This window comes from Lissotriton vulgaris, chromosome 1_1 (assembly GCF_964263255.1).
Source record: "Lissotriton vulgaris chromosome 1_1, aLisVul1.2, whole genome shotgun sequence".
Taxonomy (NCBI): Eukaryota; Metazoa; Chordata; class Amphibia; order Caudata; family Salamandridae; genus Lissotriton; species Lissotriton vulgaris.
Window position 1 is genome coordinate 1270367852 of NC_141685.1, and position 19239 is coordinate 1270387090.

General features: G+C 45.2%; 1 protein-coding gene across 2 annotated transcripts in view; it reads left to right on the forward strand.

Annotated features, from left to right (window-relative positions):
* Nucleotides 1-19239, forward strand: part of LOC147748974 (uncharacterized) — a 737146-nt gene that overhangs the window by 474616 nt on the left and 243291 nt on the right. The window lies entirely within an intron of this gene.

Consider the following 19239-nt stretch of genomic DNA (forward strand, 5'->3'; position numbering starts at 1 on the left):
CCGCACAGAACTTTTAAAAATAATTTTTTATTGACGAACCAACCATTGGAGTAAGTAAGGTCCTTTACATACCTAGGGGTGAATATTCAGAAAGATTTAAAGTGGAGCCAACAACGGGATTTGGCAGCCCTAAAGCATAGACAACTTTCGGGGGAGTTGGTAGCTGAATTTAAAAAATCCATGACCAAGCCCATTAGACCTGTACTTCAAGTCTATGGGGCGAAAGCTGTCAGTTCTGCTCTGTATGGTGCGGAACTATGGGGGTTTGGGAATTTGGCTGATTTAACTATCTCTGAAAACAAGTTTTTGCGTGCCATTACTTCACTTCCCCAGAGTACACCACTAGTGCCCCTAAGGTATGATTTGGGCAGGAACCTTATAGCAGAATTAGCCAAACTGCGGCCTGTTCTCTATTGGCGCAGATTGTGGACAAACCCCGAATTGTTATTGTACGCCGAGGGTTTCCTTGACTTAATAAAATCACACGGTTTCCAAAAAATAGGGTGGTTTAAAGAGGTGAGAAAGATCCTAGCGGATTTGGGAATGTATGAACTTTGGGAGAATCCTGTAGGTGCTTCTTTCCCGTCACAGCTTATGAAGGAGAAGTATTGGGAGATGGTTACAAGCAAAGCCTTTAGAAGTACTGATTCTCTTGATTTGTCAGGTATTTTCTTGAATATGAAACCTATTCCCAGTTTTGAACCCTTTTGGGATATCATTACAAAGGTACAAGACAAAGTTGCATTTCCAGTTGAGGGTAGGATCATTGCCCCTAAGATCCTTCACTACTCTGTGGGCTCGACAGGGTGATAGTACATGTCCAGTGTGCAAGATCCACACAAAAATAATTGCCCATGTGTTTTTTGTATGCTCGGCTTATGCTGTCCCAAGACGGGTTTGGCTGAGCCCGGTATGCAAATTACTTGGCACAAGGAGGTGTATTGAAGCCCAAAGGATTTTGTGTACTAGCACTATGCCTACCATCATTATGGGAGTTGCAAAGTTTTTAGGATGGGTATGGATCATAAGATTGAACAGTGTAACAGGGTAATTTTCCCCCTTTTACATTTTTTTACTTGCCTTTTATATGTTGGCCTAGTGTGATAGGTTTGGCTTTCTTAATGCGTACAGGACTGTGGGAATTTTATACTTGTGTCCAATGTTTTAAAATCGCTAGTTTTAAAATAATCATTGTACGAAGTCATTTTAAATATTTTAACTTGGACCCTATGATCTCATATTTTTCCACCATCAAGCTGTTTTAATGTACTTATCTGTGATGTTTTTATCTTTTTGTAATGCTTTTATGACTTTTGCCAAATAAAGCTTGTTTGGATTGGAATAGAATAATCCTCACTGTTCCCTAAGCCAGGTTGCAGGTGTCCTACAAATTACAGACACATTTCTTTGAATCACCAGAAGAGGTGTTCAACTGGTCAGATGAAATAGTTTGATTGAAGCCACATACTCCACCCAGAATAGATTCAGATTAGTCATCCAGGGGTCCGGGCAGCAAGATCTCTCAGGCCTACAGAAAATAACATCACAGATCACGCTCTAAGACACGCTAAAACCCCCTAGTAAATCCCGCATTCGATCGGCAGAGGATAATGTGTGAAGGACAATGTTCTAATTCACTCCTGACTCAATAACACTGTCTATAACGCCAATGGAATTGTAATCTGGGCTACTTTTATCAGTGTACTTTTTTCCCTTGATACAGAAGACGTTTGTATGTGCAAGGGAACTTTGTTAGGGCTCCATTGGCAGTTGGTGATTCCTGACCCCCGTTGGAGTTGGGATGTTCACCATGCCGCAACATATACTCCAGTGTTCAGGAGGTATTGGGAAGGGGTGGGGATTTGTGGAATTTTTTTTTGTCTCATACTTTCACATTTTGCATACACCAGCTCACATGTGCATGTTGCTCCTGCATCATCTCCCATCTGCATAGATCATCGCCAACTACAACACTAGATATGTCCAAGCTTTATGATTGGTGATTACTCATCATAAGTTGGAATGTCTGAGGTCTGTTGGACAAGGTTAAGAGGGGTGTGGTATTACGCCAGGCAACACTATACAAAGCTGACGTGTTACTCTTGCAGGAAACACATTTAATGGGTAAGAAGACGCCATGCCTGATGCGCTTTGGGTTCCTCCAGACTTTTCATTCTGGATTTACTAGGGGCTCTTGGGGCGTAGCTGTTATGATCCATCGTAGAGTCCCCTTCATTCTTGACAAAACTTGGTCTGATCCCCAGGGTAGATATATCATAGTCATGGGCACTGTATATGGCGAACCGCTCGTACTGTGCAGAGTCTACACTCCTCCAACTCTGGCGTGGAATCCAGTGGAATGCCTGCTGGCATTATGGACAGGACCTAACAATAGTTGGGAGCAACTTTATTTTTATATCCACCGCTCACATACATAGACTTGAAGCAACAGAGTTCCTACCTAGAGGCCTCTCTGACCACTCCCCAATACAACTGGGTCTGTGACTGGGCTCCAACGGCACCCCTTCCGATGGAGACTGTCACTGTGGCATTTACAAGATAAAAAATATAGAACACATATGCACACTGCCTTAACAGATTATTTTACTTTTAATGCAGGAAGAGTGGAGTCCCCCGAGACCCTGTGGGAGGCCCTGAGATCAACACTTTGGGGAGCAGACATTGCTTACTACTCGGAGCAGTGTAGACACCACGAGAAATTAGTGCAGATGAAAGCCCAGCTAATAGAATAGAATAGAACCTAGAAGCAGGGAGAAGGATGACGGTAAGGCACTGCAACAGTTACTCCATAAACAAAACAATTTTAACAGCGAACTTCTTGATGAGGATAGGATGACATGGTTAGCTACACGTAGCAGGATATACCAGTGGGGGGACAAATCCAGCACATTGCTACATCGACTGTGCCAACGAACACATAGTCCATTAACTATTCCGACTAGTCGTGGCCACACCGGGGACATACTTACCGATCCACTCCAAATTGCAGATAGTTTTGCTGGATATTATGCAGATCTGTACACCCCAAAGAGACAATTGCATCATTCCTTATTTATAAATTTATAGATTATATGCCTCCGCGAGCCCTTATGGACTCGCTGAGAGAGGAGCTGGATGTCCTGATAACACAAGACGAACTTCAACAGGCACTTTCCGCAATACATCCGGGCAGGGCACCAGGCCTGAATGGCTCTCCATGCGAATTCCATAAACCATATCCGTCCCTACTACTGCCCTCATATCTGGCAGCACTTCACTATGGACTATCCGCACCTTCCAAGAGAATTGGCGACATGCTGAGATAGTGGTTTTTCTAAAGCCGGGTGGACCCCCTGAATGCCACGCCTCATATTGTCCAACATCACTTCTCAATGTGGAAGCCAAGCTCCTAGCTAAGGTTATTGCCAACTGTATAGTCCCATACATTATAGACTTGGTACACCCAGATCAAACCGGTTTCATGCCAGGCCGTGCTATAAGACACAATATTCACTGGGCACACAATGCCATTGTGGCATGGATTGAGTTGATGAGCCAGCGGCACTCTTGCTGGCCGACATCGATTGGGCGTTCAACTCTCTCAGCTAGACCTAACTCTTCGACCCTTTTGAGTCAACCCCTCTTTGGCCCGCCTTCTTAAATACATTGAACTTCTCTACACTGACCTTACCGCATTTATCCGAGCCGCGGATTCAACCTCTCATACGTTCCTCAATGGACCGGGCACCCGCCAGGGTTGTCCCCCATCACCGTATCTATTCGCACAGGCTATGGAGCCTCTTGCGGCCTGGATATGGATGGATACACAAATTCAAGGTTTGGAGTGGTCCAGTAAAGTTTCCGACCACATAGCACTGGATGATGTCCTGTTCTTCCTCACACAACCAAGACTGCTCCGGATAATGCAGATCTTTGGTGAGACATCTGGGCTGTATATGAACGCCTGGAAATCCTTTCTATGGCCCTTGCGAGGCTGATACCATATGGGCACTTGGGCGAGTGACGTAATGATGGTCCAGGACAGGTTTAAGTATCTCAGGGGGTTTTCGGTCGTCCTCTCAGACCTTTTCTGTAGTCCTCCGAGACCTTGTCTTGGGAAAGGAACGTGATCCACTGTGTGTACAGATTAAGGCACAGGCTCACTCTTGGGCACATCTGCCTCTCTTTGTTTGTCAGATCAGCAATCTTCAAGATGGTCTTTCTTCCCTGCCTGCTATACAAACTAAAAAAACACCAATACCGGATACCACACACCTGGTTTAGGCAGATTAATGCTAACTGTAGCAACTTTCTCTGGGATGGGGGCTCCGCCCAAGTAGCATTAAACATGCTTCCAGTATATATATTGTGGGGGTCTTGCAACGCCGGATGACCAGTCATATTATGCAGCCTCGCACCTCCTCGTCCTGAACGATTAGTGGTATGGAGATGGGGGCAAGCCTGCATATGCGGTTGAACGCTGGCTGATGGGCAATGCCACTACACACAATCATGGCGGTTACAACTGTTCTCAGTAGGCCGCTCCACTACTGACCTTAAGACTAAAGGTTGTATCAACTAATTTTTAATTCACTGTGTAGTACTGAGCACTGAGGTCCTGAGGAATTGCTAGAATTGCAAGAAACATGTCGACCTAAATAGAGGGTTGTAGGTATTTTCCCGCTAATACATGTGGCGTTTATCTCCCCTCCCACCATTTTAACCAAGGGAGCTACCCACACCATTAAAGTCCATTGTGGACTAACCCACCTTTTTTTAATTAACTTTCCCTTTTTCAAGACTACACATTCACCTGCCCTCTTACACGCATGCACCATATGGCTGGAACAAAAGATCTCCAATAAAGAGCCCCTTCGTGGGAGCCGGTCGGACATTGCAGCGCCAGTCTGACGAGGAGCAGAACCCATATGATGAAGCATGACACCTAGCTTGCTGGGTGTGTGAGGGTTTTAGTTCCCAAGAGGGAATCCCCCATTCCCTCTTGAATACCTTTCTTTCTCTCTACGCCACATATACATACATACACTCCATTTGCAAAATCCTACCGGGGAACTTTATACTTCTTTTTGCTACTAGGCCCACGAAGGTACCAAATACCGTGGAAACTTCATTGGCCAATGTAAGCTTGGCACCCACTTTGATTCCCAGACTTTTAACCACTGAGACTGGGGCTGGAGTGTCTCCCAGCTCCTGAGGCCAGTAGAGGGAGTTCCAGGGGTTGGGAGCATCCGTCATGGCTAGGACCTTGGTTTTGTCTGGTTTAATCTTAAGTGAGTTGGCGGTCATCCAGTTGACCTTGAATCGTAGAACTTCCTTCGCCCTGGAGTGTGCTTTAGGGGTGTTTTCAATGTGCAGAATGATCTGTGTGTCTGCATAATTGAAGACTTGGCACTCCATGACCGCGAGGGCATTGATTAGAGGTCTGAGATATATGTTAAATAGGAGGGGTGATAAAGCTGACCCTTGTGGTACTCCACAGGGAATAGGCCCCCTCTCTGAGACCCAGTCACCCATCTGAAATCTTTGGGTGCGGTTCGTCAGGAATGAGGTGATCCATTGTATGACAGATCCCCCCCCCCCCAAATTCCAGTTGTTCGTAGTCTTTCCAGGAGTAGGGCGTGGTTGACCGTGTCAAACGCTGCCTACAGGTCGAGGAGGACCAGCACGCAAGGTGTTTTGTTGTCAGCAGTCAGTTTGATATCATCAAGCACCGATAGCATCACCAATTCTGTACTATGGTGGGCTCGGAAACCAGCCTGCCTGTCCCCCAGGAGGTGGTGATCCTCCATGCACCTGGAAAGCTTATGCAGAACATGCTGCTCTAAGATTTTTGAGAGAAAGGGGAGTTGGGAAATGGGCCTCTAGTTTTCCTATTGAATGTATCCGCACCAGCCTTTTTGAGTAGGGGGATAATTCTGGCTTCCTTAAAGTAACTTGGGACCGCCCCAGTCTCCAGGGAGAAGTTCAGCAGGGCAAGGATTTCTTCCTCAATTTCTGGGAGAGCTAGGTTAAAGATTCTAGTGGGCTGGGTCGGCCGGTGAGCCAGATTTGATCTTCTTGGTCCAGCGTCTGAGGGTATCCAAGTCGAGGATTTGGAAGGATGAGAGGACTTCTACTCTCTTTCCCTGAGAGGCCTCCTCTGCATTGGGTGGTTGCGTAAATGGGGAAATGTCAATCTCAGTCAGTATGTCCTGGATTTCATTGGAGAAATATGATAAAAAGTAATTGTATTGTTCTTGGTTGAATGGTGTCCACAGTGATTGTTTTTGGCTTAATTCTTTCAGGATTTTAAACGTTTCTAATTGTTTATTGGTTGCTACTAAGATCCTGTTTTCATAGTAGTCCGCCTTCCTAAAGAGGAGAGCTTTTTTTGTAGATGGCGATTTTGACTCTATACTCTGCTATGGCCTGGGATTCATAGTTTTTGCGTCACTGTCGTTCGTGGTGGCGGAGCGTACGTTTTAAGGCCATGAGTTCTTCCATGAACCAAGGAGGGCCTTTGCCTTTATTGCTAGTGTTTATTTTCCTTTCTGGGGCCATTTTATTGATGGCAGAACGAAGCCGGCTGGAAATGGCTTCGGACCACTCATCAATGTCCGCTGTCTCTGACTTCTTGAGAGGGCAATCTCTGAGGGTGCTAATAAGGGGTGGGCCCTCTATTTTTGAACACTTATGAACATGCTTCCAGTCCGAGGGGGATTGAACAATGCGCTTGGTGAAAGGAAGTATCAGATTGATACAGAAATGGTCAGACCATGCGCATGGGGTGATGTCCTTTAGTGTCATAAGAGGGGTGGAGGACCAGACCAGGTCTAGGGTATGTCCACGCTCATGCGTGGGAGTTGTTACTAACTGGGAAAGCCCGAGATTGGAGAATGTCTCCTTCAGTTGTCGGGCCTGAGCCTCTTTGGGTTGTGGATCTCAGTGGAAGTTGAAATCTCCCACCACCAGGAGTTGTTGGAAGCGAGAGCGGAGATTAGATACGCATTCGGTCAGGAGGTCAATAAAGTGTGGGGAGCAATTAGGTGCACGATACACAATGGTGATAGGTATACTTGATGAGTGGTGACAGATCTTGCTAGTCAAAGTATCTGCCCCTTCTAGAGATTCACCAGACACTTTTTCCAAGGTCAGGTGCTTTTTGAATAAGAACGCCACCCCACCTCCTCTTTTTCCCGCTAGCCTGTTATGCCAGAAGGCGTCATAGTCATCGGGTAGTGCGGCCAGTATAGAGGGGCCAGAGTCTTCCTCCAGCCATGTTTCAGACAGTGCTAGTATATCTGGGACCTCATCTTGTAGGAGCGTGAGGATCTCAATGGCGTGTTTCTGTAGTGAGCGAGTATTCAGGACCGATAGCTTCAGGGTATCAGTGCTGTTGGGATGAAGTGGCCCGGGATGTGAGCTGGGTTGGGGTTAGGGGTCTCTCCTTTCTGAGGGATGAGGAGACCTTCTCTTTTGGGTGCCGTTATTGGCTCTGTTTTTAAGGGGCAAGGTCTGTGATTAAGTTAGATACTTGTGTAAGCCCGCAGTTGACTAGGGGGTCTGGCCCCTGGGCCCGGTCGGGCGCAGACGGGCTTGCCTTAAGCGCGCCTGCTGCACAAGTCCGCTGCGCATCGGCTCCAGCGTGCGAGTTATGTGACCCCTGGCTCCTCCCCCCTAATATGGGCCTTATAAGCTTCTGAGTGTGTGAGGGGGGGCTGTAGTGATTTATTTTGAGCTGAACGGTTGCATAGTTAAGTGCCAGATGAGAAGGGCATCTGAAAGTCAGGCATACAATTTTGATTAAAGTTCCTTGGTGATAAACCATAAATTTCTGGCTTTTGGCCAAATGGATAGTATAGTCTTATTGGGCTTAGGCTGAATTGGCTTAAGGTTCTTCAGGAGTGCTTGGGTCTCGAGTCTTTTGTAAATGCTTCTCCTACCCCAGTGGACAACAAAGGTTTCCAAAGGAGAGTTTCTAGTACCCAAAAACACAACAGGGTAATCTAAAAATGGATGTACCTAAACCAAACTCTCATTCTGCAAACACCCCACTCTAGTGTAGTCAGTGGTGTTACCTATAATATCTGCTCAAAGTACATGGTCACACTAGGTTCAATCACCCATGTCCAGTTTGAGACACTAAACAAAAGTTACTGGAGTTCACGGACTGGTTAAGAACCCAACCTAGTTATTACTAAAGAAGTCCAATAGGGCATTCTAGATATTGAGTCATTATCAGAAAACTCACTGGTCAAATAAAACATTTCCAGTGACTAGGCACCCAAGCGCTAGGCAAACCCATTCCAGTAATTTGTGGCATGGGTTTCTGCGAATTACTTTTCTTTTTAGAGTTCGACTTGACCCCAAACTTCATAAGTTTACATCTTTGAAACCATGTGGACTAGAGGATGATTTAAACAGTTTTGTATTCAGGATGATCAGTAGATCCTACGGGAGCTTGTGGATTGAGAATGGTGCTGGATAGTTCCTTGCAACAATAGGCATTTATACAGTTCCATGGCCCAAGTGATGATCCTAGTTTAATTTCTCCTGGTGTGCTGGATTGCGAGGATCTGAATGGACTCAGTCCAATGATGTCCTGAAAGCACATCTAACAGATGGGCCTTGGGCATCTCTTCCTACGATCAGGACAGTTGTTTCTGACAGGCGGCACAACACAAGTACACTGTCCAATTCTCCACAGAGCACAGTAGCAAGGCAAATTCCCAGGCTTTCCAGATTTACGCACAATCTTTAGGCAGGACTGTAAACCCATAGTTCAATACCCAGTCCTATTGTGTAATCTCCCTTGAGGGAATGCACATCTCATCCTCAGTGTGAAGACCGCGATGATGAGCCAAATTGGGGTAGCCAGTAGTTGTACTACTTTGATGGCTAAGGTATGAAGGAGCCAAAAACTGGTTACACAGCATTCAAATGTTGAAGGGCTCCTCCAGTCTCTGAGCAGTGAATTATCCTGTTGACAGACAGACTCTACAGTCATCTGAGGCAAGCGTCCCCTCTCAGAACATTTTAGACATTTTTCTAGGAGCGTTAGTGGGAAGGATTTTTCAGTAAATTGAACACTTGATGCTGAAATACAGAGTGTATACCAGCCACAAGCTTCAATCTGAGCCAAGTCAACTAAGCTGCTTTCCCTTCCACAAATGACCACACCAAAATTGTTTGTTACCTGACACTATTAACCAGCATTCCATTCCTGGCAGACATTTGTGCAAGCCAATATTCCAGCAGACCTTTATCAATCAGTTTGGGGACCTTAATCCTGCAAATGATAAATGGCCCGCTTATCTCAATATACATTATGAAGTAGAGCCAAAGTTATGCCTTTTTCGGGTCCATGGCAGCCAATGAATTAAGTTTGAAGCATGTGTAGCTGTAGGTCAAATTCTATGCACAGTCCTGCTATCTGGAGTTGGGCTCATAAAGTTGCAAGTTTGTTTTCAACCGACTTTTGCTTTTGAGTTTACTTGTAGTAGCTCACCTGCAATGCTCTAGGACAAAGGCTCAATCTTAGATATTTCTTATTCCGCCATCAGGTTTCAACTCCTTGGTTATCTCTGTGTCTCAGTTCAAAACGTAGATGCTGGGTATCTAGGACACTGAACTTTAAGGAAGGCCTCCAGGTAGGTGCTATTAGTGGTACAACAAATGCAGCTGATATGGGTCCCAAAGGCATGGGGGGCAATTAACATAGAATGTTGCTGCCAAACAGGCAGAGGATCTGGTTTAATTTTTGTAGACTTTATGGCCCATGACAACTTTGCTGCACTACTGTAGGCATAAAACGTAAATGGAATGTCACCTACCTCAATAACAAGTGATATAAATAGAAAACTTTGAATTCTGTGCTCCTTGTAATGGCATATATCAGTGTTCAGACCAACATCAGATCTGTAACCTGTATCTTCCAGATGGCCACAACAAAATCAATTGTTTGGCATGTAAAGCAACTGGTAGCAAAAAGATTCAACAGATTGGACCTAGGTGAGTGCACCATGCGGAAATGCTACCATAGGACTCAATTGAGTCAACTTCTGGCATGGTGGACATCAAGAGATAAGACTGCAAGGAGGATTGGGATGGGCCTTCTGGTACACTTGAAGCCCATAAAGAGTACAGCCAATTTGTCTGTCCCCTTAAGACTCAATTTCTGGCGATAAGAGATCTTTGCATGCCGAAGAGGATAACTTCCTCATAGACCCCAATATGAAATAATGTTCAAGGCATATGAGCTACAGATCATACACTATGCATAGATCGCCATCTGTGTTGGGCCCGGATGTTTGCACTTGTTTTTGTCTTGGAGAAGTCTTTGGAAGTCACGAGATAGGTGACTCCTCCTTTGGATGATAGTGCACATGAGCATCGGCTCCATCTTCAGATTGTTTTTTCACCCATCGAGCTCGGATGTGTTGCTCTTGCTCCAGTTCGGTGCCGTTACCGACATAACTTTCGACGTGCAATCCTTCACCCTTTCTACGGTATTGTTTTCGATTGCGTACCCTACTCGTCGCACATCTCTCCAACGTCGAAATCCTCGATTCCGATCGTCGAGGGCCTTCAGGGCAACCTGGGCCTTAGCATCTGGCTCATGGAAAGGACTCCATTCAAGAAGTGTCCTCGATGTGGGTCGAAATTTCCCCACACCGATCTGCATGAGGTGTGTACCCCCTGCCTTTCACCGGAGCACAAGGCCTGAGACTGTGCAGCTTGTGCCTCCTTCCGCTCCAAGAAGACCATTCGAGATCGTCAAGCTCAAAGAACAATGGCTCGCTCGTCGACATCCATTCATGATGACATCTTCCAAGAGGGTGTCAACGTTCCAGAACTGGAGAGGGTCGAAGAACACAGCGCCTCAGAAGCCGAGGACTCTGACATCGAAGACCTCACTCCGGCGCAGTGGGTCGTAAGTAAGAACGTCGACCCCCTCCATACACCATCCAAAAAGGCTTCGGTCACACCTTCACCTTCGGGCCCAGGTGCACACCGAGAGACTGCTTCCCATGCCCTGCCCTCCTACTCGGCGAAGAAGCCTATTAAGCCTTCAGGCCACTCGGGCTCGAGTCAGCCTGCCGTCGGTACCGAAACTCATTCACCGGCACCGAAAAAGAAAACACCCTCCTCCGCACCAAACACTGCCTCTACATCTACGCACTCAGCACCGTAACCAACAACCACCGACCCTTTGACTCCGAAAAAACACTCTGAGCCTGGCAAGAAGCCGAAACCTTCAGAACCCAAGAAAACACCAGTTCCACATACAGACTGTAGAACCTCACCGTTCGAAGTCAATTCAATTCAATAATAACTTTATTCGGTAGTTTAAAAAGAAACACCATAAAAGTTCATAATAAACAAATTACAAAGTTTACAAATGTTAAAAACCGGTATAAATTACATTTGTTAAAAAAGCATTTAAAAAAAGGACGTCTCAGTTTATGTAATTTTCGACCTTATCATAACATACAGTTTTCCTATTGTCTGGCATTCTTTCATTTGTGCAGAGCTAATATGTAATTCGTACTCAAAGGTTCGTACGATGACGGATACAAAATTTGAGAAAACATACAATCACTTTAGCATAGTTTTCATTTTCAAGATACTGAAGTGCCAAATATGCAGGACGGCACTGTCGAAGTCCCCAGATTTTCAAAATGAGCAGTATCCAGCGTTTACGTGGTTCGGTAAAAAACTTACAGAATACCATTGTATGTATGTATTGTTGTTTGTGGGGAGACTAGGTCACAGGGACACATGGGGAATGTGGATGACCAGACATTTTGCTTTGGAAATGCAACCAGTAAATGGAACAAATCAAATCTAAAGCGGGTAAGCAACATTTTTTCATACTGTGTTAAACTAGAGTTCAAATAGGGTTCAATGGTAAACACAGTCTGCGCTAATAAAGAATGTTGAACAGATGGTTTGTGAATCTCAGATAGTAATCGTAACTGGCGTAGGTGTACAAGACACTCTCTTTTTAGATCCTTTTTTGAGATTTCATTTATCAATGACGGGTGATCAAAAAACTTCCTGTAACCTAAATCTGTTAGTAGCGCTTTAACATAGGATAACCATTTAATTTTCTTGCAGTGATCAAGTATCAAGATATCTTGGATGATCGCCCTAGTTAGTTGGCATTGCTCAGTAACCCATATTCGACGCCACAACATTACTGGTTGTAATTTTATAATGTCTGTGACATAATCAATGCCCAGCTCTGTGTGGCAGGCATAGGTGGAACAGCTTTTGGGTACCGCCAGCAAGTATCTCAAAAAGGAGTTCTCGACTTTTTGTATTAAATCCACATTTGCAAAGCCCCATATCCCCGCCCCATATATTGCTGTGCTTACGCATTTTGCGTTATATATTTGTAACAGTTCTTTTAGTGGTCGCTGCCCCAGTCTTTGTGAAAACATTTTTAACGAAGTTGTCTCTCGCAAGAATGAAAGCTTCCTTGCGTTAATAGCTGGGTTCCATTTAAATTTTTCGTCAATAACAATCCCTAAATAGGGATAGGTTGTGGACCTGTCCAGTTCACCCTGTGCAAATAATCTCCGGTTTTTAAATTTCTTTTCCCCCCGCATGCATTGTGTAGGTTTTCTTTGCGTTTAATTTCAAATTTAGACTCGCCATGAAGGCACAATATCTGTTTAAGGCCAGCTGTAGTTCGATTGGTGTTCTTGCTAAAATGACAGCATCGTCGGCATATAAAAGCGCTGGTATCTGCCGACGAGCTATTAAAGGAAGATCTTTACTGCCTTGAAGCACGGCAGCCTCCAAGCCATTAGTGTAAAGGGTGAATAAAAAGGGGGCCAGTACACATCCCTGTCTGACCCTCTTTTCCACCCTGAAAGTATCAGTGAGCTCACCTCTCACCCGAACCTTACCCTGCCTGTGGTACCTGTATACAGTTCTCGAAGAAAGTCCACAATTGAAGGGGGAACTCCCATTTTCAAAATAATGCTCCACAGCGTTGAGTGTGCCACGCAATCAAACGCTGCGGAGAGGTCGACATATACCATATGAAGGGAGAACCCTTTAGCTTCCACGTATTTACCCGCCAATAGGGACAGATTTAGGGCCTGGTCAACTGTTCCTAGCCCCTCCCGAAAACCATATTGTAAATCTGAGATGATGCTATGGTCAGTAGCCCACTCCTGGAGTCGATCGAGAAGTATTCGCCCTGCCATCTTCCCGAGCGAGTCCAGGAGGGAGATCGGCCTATAGCACGATGGACTGTTTCGATCCCCTTTTTTGAATATGGGTACCAACGTCGATGTTCTCCAAGAGTCTAATAGGCCCACTTCAGTAGTGGCATTCAGGACGTTGGTCAACAGGGGAGTCCATAGATCCGGGAGGTATTTAAAGATGTCAACAGGACAGCATCCATCAGAAGAGCTTTATATGCGAGATCCTAAACAAAAGACTCTTTAAAAAAAAAAAAAAAAAAGACCCTAAAATACCCTAAAACTCGTCAGCTCATCCTCCGCTCAAAGAAGAGACCACTGGATACGCCTGCACCACCAAAGAAACGGGACATTGCACCTTCTCCTCCACCTCCCCACCACACCATTCTCCTACACCACCCCCCCCCCCCCCACCAAGGGACGATGATGATGGTTCAGATGACACAGGGGAGGGTGCAGGTGAAGAGCCACCAGGAGACCTTAGTCCACCTTCTTCACCTGACCCTTGGGACGATTACAACACTCCAGATGTCCCTAATGTTCCACACGAGGATGTTTAACCCCTCTAGACCTTCACCTCCAGAGGACACAACAGGATTTAATCAGCTACTCTACAGAGCTGCACAATACCATGGGGTTAACTTACACTCAGACCCAGTGGAAGAGGATTTCCTAATGGACACTTTGACACATCACAAAGGACCACCTCTATCTTGCCTATGCTAAAAGGAGTCATCAAGCATGCACCCAAGGTTTTTAAAGATCCTGTTAGGGCTAGAGTTATCAACCCCAGGATCAAAAAGAAATACAAGGCTGCCCCTGCAGACCGAGCTTATATTAAACGCCCCGTACCCTTAGATTCATTAGTAGTCTCTATTGCTAGGAAATTAGACAATTCTCAGACATCAGGTGAAGCTCCACCCCCTAATAAAGAGTCCAAACTCTTGAACGCTTCTGGCAAAAGAACAGCATCCCAGGCTGCTAACATATGGCATATTGCCAACACTCAAGCTTTGCTAGCCAGGTACGATAGGGCACATTACGATGAGTTAGAGACCCTATTACAGCACCTTCCAGACAAATATAAAAAACAGGGCCAATGACCTTATACAAGAGGGAAAAGTGATCACTAACACTTCCATTTGCTGTGCTCTCGAGGCAGCAGACACCGCTTCTAGAGCAGTCAACACAAGTGTCCTTCTGCGTAGACATGGTTGGCTACGCATTTCTGGGTTTAAGCCTGAAGTTCAAACTTCTATTCTAAACCAACCATTCGATCAGGAAACCTTATTTGGACCGAACGTCGATTCATCACTAGAAAAAATAAAAAAGGACACAGACACAGCCAAATCCAGGGGAGCATTGCAATCGCAAGCTCCCAGATGGCCCTTTCGTCGCTCCTTCTACAAGGGCACCTCCGGAGGCCACTCCTCTGTCAACCCCTCCACCTCTCATAAGGCTCCCACTCCGTCTACATTCACCAGAGGTTACCAGAGAGGTGGCTACAGAGGCAACAATAACAAAGGTAGAGGCAAGACTAACAATACCAGATCTGCCTCCACACCTACCCAGTGATTTCCCTCCACTCCCCCCAGACCATTCCACTCTAGTCGGGGGAAGAAAACAGCATTTCCTTCCTGTCTGGAACAACATTACCACAGACAGGTGGGTGAGACAAATCTTTCAGTCTGGTTACTGTCTAGAACATACCTCTACTCCCCCACCATACCACCTCGACAGCGTCCAATGCCGTTAGAACATCTATCGCTGCTCAAGCAGGAAGTCATCTCACTCCTGCAGAAGGGTGCAATAGAATCCGTTCCACTGCATCAACAAAACACAGGAGTTTACACAGTATTTTCTCATTCAAAAGAGGACAGCTCTCTAAGACCTATTCTAGACCTCAGACCCCTAAACCTGTACATACAATCAGACCATTTCCACATGGTCACACTTCAACAGGTTCTTCCTCTCCTTTCACAAGGCGATTTCCTTGCCACTCTAGATATCAAGGACGCCTACTTTCATATTCCCATTCACGCATCTCACAGAAGATATCTCAGGTTTGTAGTGGACGGACAACACTACTAATTCAAAGTACTCTTATTCGGAGTCACCACAGCACATCGAGTAGTCACCAAGTGCCTCGCGGTAGTTGCAGCCAGCTATACAGTCAGTGTGTACATCACACTCACACTACTATTAAACTACTTACGAACTTAGGGTTCATAGTAAATCACGCAAAGTCTCATCTGCAACCGTCCCACATACAACAGTACCTAGGTGCCACAATAGACATCTCAAAAGCACTAGCTCATCTCAGTCCAGCCAGGAAAGCAAGCATGCAAACCCTAATTACCAAATTTCAGCCTCAACACTCTCTTCCAGCTCACGTGTTCATGCAGCTCATAGGGATGATGGCCTCTTGCGTATTCATAGTGCCTCATGCAAGACTCCAGAGGATTCCTCTACAAGAGTGCCTAGCAAGACGATGGAACCAGGCTCAAGGTCAGCTAACAGATCTGGTGTTGGTAGACGGTCGCACTCAACGCTCTCTGCAGTGGTAGAACACCAAAAACCTTTCCAAAGGGCGGCCGTTCATTGAGCCAGTTCCACAGATAGTCATCACAGTGGACTTATCGCTCTCTGGCTGGGGAGCTCATCTATTGCTTCACACCATACAGGGCATGTGGAGTCCTCAACAAAAATTACTCCACATCAGCCATCTGGAGTTATCAGCCATATTCCTAGCCCTAAAAGCATTCTAAAAATAAATATCAAGCAAAGCTGTCCTAGTCTGAACAGACAACATGACAGAAATGTATTACATACAAAAGCAAGGCGGGACACACTCCCTACAGCTCTCCCAACTAGCACAAAATATATGGAGATGGTCGATTCCCCAGAACATTTTTCTTCTAGCACATGTTTCAGGAGTCCAGAACAATATAGCAGATCTGTTAAGTCATCAAACGCAACAGATTCACGAGTGGGAACTTCATTCGCAATTTCTTCAACCGTTTTTCCACATGTGGGGACAACCAGACATAGACCTCTTTGCCACACACGAAAATGCCAAATGCCCAAGCTTCGCCGCCAGATATCCACACCCATTGTCCAAAGGCAATGCGATATGGATGAATTGGTCAGGCAGATTTGCGTACGCTTTTCCGCCTCTCCCACTCATTCCACTGGTGGTGCGTAAACTGCAGCAACACTCACTATCTCTTATCCTAGTTGATCCAACATGGGCCAGACAACTGTGGCACTCAATATTGCTGTAACTATCAGTACTCCCACACCAAAAACTACAACTCTCCCCACGCCTCTTAACTTAGAACCGTGGAGAGATCAGACACACACACCCAGACCCAGCACAGCTCAACCTAGCGATCTGGCTCCTGAGGTCTTAGAGTTTGGTTACCTTAACCTTAACCTTTCATCTGACTATGAACGTTATCAAAGAAGCTAGACGCCCCACCACTAGAGCCTGCTACGCAGCCAAGTGGAAAAGATTTGTTCTATACTGTAACAACAACATCAATCCATTAGATGAGCCTATTTAATACATCATATATTATCTATTACATCTTCAAAGGTCTAGCCTAGCAAACACATCTATTAGGTTACACCTCGCTGCCATTGCAGCCTACTTACAAAATAGGCAACATTTATCGTTATTCAGAGTACCTGCCATCCAAGCATTTATGGAAGGTCTCAAAAGAATAATTCCTCCCAGGGTACCACCCACACCTGTATGGAATTTAAATATTGTCCTCATAAGATTAATGCCCCCCCCATTGGAACCTCTACATAAATGTGAGTTACAATTTCTTACATGGAAAGTCGCTTTCCTTTTGGCCATTACTTCCCTTAGAAGAGTTAGTGAGATACAAGCACTCACTATTCAACCATCATAACAAGGTGGTTCTTAAAACCAATCCAAAATTCATTCCTAAGGTTATTTCTCCCTTTCACCTCAATCAGTCTGTGGAATTGCCAGTTTTCTTCTCACAACCACAAACAGTTTGCAGAAAGAGCTCTACATACTCTTGATATAAAAAGAGCACTCCTTTATTACACTGAAAGAACAAAACCTTTTTGTAAAACAAAACAACTTTGTCTCTTTCTCATTACCACATAAAGGCAACCCCATATCCAAATCCGGAATTGCAAGGTGGATTGTCAAATATATTCAAATTTGTTATCACAAAGCAAAACGCACATTATCTGTTCCTCCTAAAGCCCACTCTACCTGCAAGATAGGGGCTTCAATGGCATTCTTAGAAACATTCCCTTAGATGACATCTGCAGAGCAGCTACATGGTCTACACTGCACACATTCACAAAACACTATTGTGTAGATGTGGAAACAAAACAGCAAGCTGCTGTAGGCCAAACGGTACTCAAAACATTATTTCAAACTATTGTAACAGATACGGGTGGTTGCCGCTAAGGATGGATACTGCTATACAATCTATGCATAGTGTGTGATCTGCAGCTCGTATGCCTCGAACGGAAAATGCTACTTAACAGGATGCATCAGTTCTTGGCATGTAAAGCTGCAGATTAACACATGACCACCAGCCTCCCCTCCTTCCTATATCTGTTCCGGTATTATCTTAATTAGATACAGCATACATGGGCATCTTTCTGTTTCCTACAAAAATCCATAATTTCCCTGCTGGCGACAAACAATCTGAAGATGGAGCCAATGCCCATGCGCACTATCATCCGAAGGAGGAGTCCCCTATCTTGTGACTTCAAAAGACTTCTCCAAGACAAAAACAAGTGCAAACATCCGGGCCCAACACCAGATGGTAATCTGTGTGCACTGTGTAAATCTGCAGCTCTACATGCCAAGAACAGATGCATACTGGTAAGTAGCATTTTCCTTCTGCCCATGCTAAAAACAATGCTGTGGGGACAGTTTTAAGGAATGTTTCCAGGTCCGAGTATTTACAGCATGGGTTTAGATAAAGCACAAGCTTTACGCACAGGATCCCCTAATTACCCATGGGTATCTACTGCCTGTCTCACTAGTACTGCATATAGCACAGAAAATACACTGATCCAGGAAACCTGAGATGCTAACCACTAGACAAAGTAAGTAAATTGACAATGCTGGTAAACTTGTTGGGTTTGGGGTAGCTCAGCAGTAACAGATTGCAAAATCTATGTATATTCTGTCTCAGTAGGATATAAATCAGTGGGTGGAGATTGAAGACCTGGTGCAACATTTCCCAGGCAGTTATAATAATTGGCGAAGGGAAGATCATTTCCAATGCCAATATTATGCTACTACATCACCATGCCTGCCTCACTGTTTTGGAGTTCTATCTTGAGGTCCTACAACACTTAATTTACCTTTCTCTCGATGCTTATTTTGCCTTCAGGTTGACAAAGTGTTGGTACAGATCAAAAAAAGACCCCAACCCATCAAAGACCATGGGTTTTTTCTAATATCTGTAACTAAAGTCTGGCCAAACACAGACTGCAAACACAGCAAGCTCCAGAGGCAAACCCAAGTACTAGAGGCAGGCCTGTGCCTGGCTGCTGCGTCTGGGGGGTGAGCCTTGGACGTTTCTCTGCAGTGCACTGGAACAGAATCAGGCCAACTGAGCAGACCAATGTCAAAGAGCTAAGGCAGCAGGTCCGCTCACTGCTGCCAATCAGCCCAAGCCAATATGTCCAACACAGAGAGGAATGGCTACAACAGCCAGAACGGGGATGTTGGGCTGGCGTACCGTAACTGTGAGTGTTCAGGGAAGGGCCGGATAGGACTGAGCGTTAAGGATAGGGTAACCACCTGATATGGAAGCAAATTCAGGACAGGACAACTGTGTAAAAAAATTCAGGACAAAATGTCTATTTTACAAACCCATCCGAGGTGGGGCCATACCCCACTACTTTATCAATACATTTATTATTACTTTTTATATTGCCTTAAACTTACAATTTTTATGCACTGTGCTATGAGATTGCCTCTAGGTATGCTACATTCAGATGGTGCATTGTCTTT